Raw genomic sequence first — 4548 nt, forward strand, 5'->3', positions numbered from 1 at the left:
TGATGGCTTTCGTAATTCTCCAGGTTTCCGCCCCATACAGTAGAACTGTCTTGACATTTGTATTGAAAATTCTGATCTTGGTGTTGGTTGACAATTGTTTTGAGTTCCAGATGTTCTTCATGTGTAAATATGATGCTCTTGCTTTGCTGATTTACGTCTTCACATCTGCATCAGATCCACTGCTGCCCAGATATGTAAAATATTCTACATCCTCCAAAGCTTCTCTGTCAAGTGTAATTCTATTGAGGCATGTTGTGTTGTATCGGAGAATCTTGCTTTGTGGATGTTGAGGCTTACTGCTGGTCGGGTTGCTGCTACACTGTTCGTCTTCTCCTGCATTTGTTGTATATGTGTGTGCTATAAGAGCCAGATCATCTGTGAAGTCTAGATCGTTCAGCTGCATCCTAGCTGTTCATTGTATGCCGTGCTTCCCTCCAGATGTTGACGTCTTCATGATCCAGTCGATCACCAGGAGAAAGAGAAAGGGTGAATGTAAGCAACCTTACCTAACATCGGTCTTTACCTTGAATGAGTCAGTGAGTTGCCCTCCATGAACTATTTTGCGGTTCGATCTCTCATGGGAATTCCGTATGATATTGACTATCATCACAGGCACACCGTAGTGTCGAAGAAGCCTCCATAGTGCTGTCCCGTCCACGCTATCAAATGCTTTCTCGTAGTCAATGAATTTGATGTGGAGTGATGAATTTCATTCAATTGATTGTTGCACAATGATCTGTAGATTTGCGATTTGGTCTGTACACGATCTATCCTTACGGAATCCAGCCTGTTAATCTCTAAGTTGGACGTCTTTTGAGTCCTTTATTCTGTTTAGCAACATCTTGTTGAAAATTTTTTCTGGTATTGAGAGAAGATCGCCTTTCTTTGGTATCTTGATCAGAAGTCCTTTTTTCCAGTCTGTTGGTACTTGTTCTTCATCCCAAATCTTACTAAAGAGAATATAGAGTATCTTTGCAGTTACTACTACATCTGCTTTCAGTGTCTCTGCTGGAATGTTGTCTGATCCCGCTGCTTTGCCGCTCTTGATTTTTCTGATGGCCATGCTGATCTCTCATCGATTGCTGGTGGGCTGGGTGGGTTCAATTGAGCTGGTCGATCTAAGAGTTCTTTGAAGTGCTCTACCCACCTGTTTCACTGTTCATCAATGTTGGTGATTATTTTGCCTTCATCGATTTTCACTCTACATAGAACCAAATCTAATTTTGCTTATGAAATAAAAATTCTTATAATGTTCCCTTCGATGATTTGTTGGTTGGTATTCTGCTTAGTTGACTGCATAAAGAATTGCTACAGATGAGCTAAACCTTCGAAGTTTACAATAGTATTGCTAAGTGCATAACGTGACAGAGTTTGAAGTTAACAGTACTGAGTTTGAGTCCTTGAATGAACATCAACTCTGGGATGCAGTTACATCCAACTGACGAGCCCCAATTGGGACGAAACTTTCGTCGTGAATTCAACTGCTCGCCATCATTCATCTATGCTTATAATGTCTGTGACATAAGACAATATTGAGACAATCCTCACAGGATGCATATATGCTAATAAGAGACTGATCAATTACAGTCCTAAACATCAATGGGAAGGTTCAAACAAAACAATACAAAATGAATGGTATAAATAGTGTAAAAAAAACTCAGTATCCAGTTATTGTTTTTTCAAATAAATCAGAAACATAGCTTAGTAACTAACATTGTAATACAAAAGAATAATATCATGTTTTGTTTATTTTTCTATCACTAAATCAATAAAATTAAATAGACTGAATTCTAAAAATTAACTCATCAGGCTAATATAATAAGTTGAGACAAGGTCATAATATAGCGTGGTTGATCCTGTATACCGAGATTTCGGTCTTAATAGTGTTCCTTTTTGTTTCATATTTTAGAATGTTCATATAGTCTGGGAAAATTAGTTTGTTTCTTTCCAACTATTGGAGTGTTATTAAGTTTTTCTAATAAAAGTTAACTATTTTCATTTAATATAGTTGAGATCATGAGTCAATTGAAGCTAGATCACCATGGAAAACCTGAAAGCACTGGTAAGAGTAAAATAAGCAAACCCGAGGTTCGAGGGCGAAGTAGTATACCTGGCTGTACAGAGGTGTGACGGCAGTAAGGTGTTCTCCTCAGACAACTAACATAACAGCGATTCTGTCTTCCAAAAAGGAAGGAAGGGGTTAGAAAAGGTCGCCTTATCCGATGGGGATCCGTCTCCAGCAATAAGGTCTCAACAAGTAGGGAACTAACACAAAAATTACTCACAAAAATGTCGTATGTGAACGGCCTCAAGCAGATGTCCCTTAGGCATTGTATTTACGCTCTCAGGTCACTAAGACCGATTGTAACTTAAGTTTCTTTTCAGGTACCTCTAGAAGAACCCTTCCATGGTGTGGTAAACCGGGAAGTGATAATTGCCCTCATATTTCTAACAGCACTCAAAACTAATGTATTCATATTCAATCTTCTTCTTCGATTCCTATTATTACTCCTACCTAGACTTTCAACTCTAAACTTCTTCTTTTGTGTTCCTCCCCAAGTGTCACCATGGCCAACTATTCTAGTGTGCTAAATATTGTCCCAAATCTACTGAAACCTCGCTCTAAACTACCCACTTGAGCCTTCAACATGCGTATCCTATGTCAAAACGGCCAATGGACCTCCTTTGCTAACACCCTGGGATCTCAAACCATTGATGTATGGTGTGTCTCGGAAACAAGCATACATGATCCTGGTGTGGTCATTCATTTGACCTCCCCTCGCCAAAATAGATACTCGGCGAGATACGCCCTCCGTGTATCCGGCGACCCGATGGTTAGTTCTCGTGGACTGGTTGGTGTAGGCAAAGCACTGAGTACGAGGGCAGAATAGACATTATTAGAATGGATCCCTGTTAACAGTGGCCTATATGCTTTAGGGCTAACGGCTCCGTAAGAACTCGAAAGGATAGGGACACACGTCGTTTCCGCCTACGCTCCCACTGACTGCAACCCAGATGAAGTGAAAGATGATTTTCACAGAAAGCTTTCTGAACTCCTTCAAAAAGCTAAACGCTGAGACATAGTACTCGTAGCAGGTGATTTTAATGCCCAAGCAGGTCTACGCAAAATACTTCGGATCCGTTGGTTAGACACTATCAGCCACAACCTACTGTTGGAGAGAACAAAACAGATTCCATCCAGTAGAGGAAGAAATCAGCAAAAAGAGTTGGAAGTGGATAGGACACACATTGAGGAAAGCACGAAACTGCTTCACAAGGCAAGCCCTCACATGGAATCTTGAAGGCCAAAGAAGAATAGGAAGACCAAAGAACATATTACGCCGAGAAATGGAGATAGACATGAAAAGAATGAACAAAAGTTGGATAGAACTAGAAAGGAAGGTGGAGTACAGATTGTGCTGGAGAATTCTGTTGGGCGGTGTATGTTTCATTGCGAGTAACAGATGTAAGTAAGTAACTAAGGTAGCTTAAACCAAACGGAAAGGCATCTTGGCGGGTATTTTAGTATTCCGGCTCAGCTAACGGACAATATTGGTCGTCTGTTGCAACTGTACTCAGACAATCGTTTGTTTTTAGTAAACCCTAATTTTAAACATAAAGATAGACATCGTCTAACATGGTGACCCCTTGCATCAAGCCAACGATGGACTCATATAAACCATATTGCCGTCAGCCATCGTTTGATAGGTAAGGAATACAAGAAAATCGTTTATTGATAAAAATCTCTCTATGAGTCAGCCATTCATCTTTATTTGAATTAAATTATAATATGTTATTATTCATTTGAATCTTATCCTCTTCAAATATAATTTCTGAAGGTCATTCATTCAATGACCAATCATTGACAAAAGCAAAATGTTAATTTGATTATTGATCTTTTATAAATAACCAATCCAATTACAGTTTATATCACTAGTTACTATTTATTGCTTGATAGGAATTTTTGGGATAACAGTTATCATTTTCATTATTCATCATCCTCAATTCTTTTTCTATCAAAAAATGTATCAAAAACGATTTGGATTATTTAAAGAATTTCAATATTTTACAAAAACAAAAATTTTATTATTTTTATTATTTATAGGGATATACACCTTATTCATAAATATATGGTCATTAACAAAATTTAATTCTTTGCCAAAATTGAATTTTATTCAATTTAATGAATTAAAACAAATTCATCATTATCAAATGAATAAATGTTCAATACCATATATGAATTTATGGCCAAATCATTTTCATAATATAAATAAAACAAAAATCAATTTACCAAAATGTAAACAAACTACTTTATTTAAATTATATAATTTATCAAATCATATCATTAGTATCCATGATTATTTATCATTTCATTTGGGAAAATTAACAATTCATCATTATCATCATAGTAACAATACACTGAGACTTAATTCTAGCTTAGTAACATGTTCATTATTTCCAATAAAACGTTTAAATGATTATCAATCAATATATTTAAATGTTATTGAACAAATTGATGATGGTTATCAATCATCATGGCCAATGTTT

Source organism: Schistosoma mansoni, chromosome W, assembly GCF_000237925.1.
Source record: "Schistosoma mansoni strain Puerto Rico chromosome W, complete genome".
NCBI classification, from domain to species: Eukaryota; Metazoa; Platyhelminthes; class Trematoda; order Strigeidida; family Schistosomatidae; genus Schistosoma; species Schistosoma mansoni.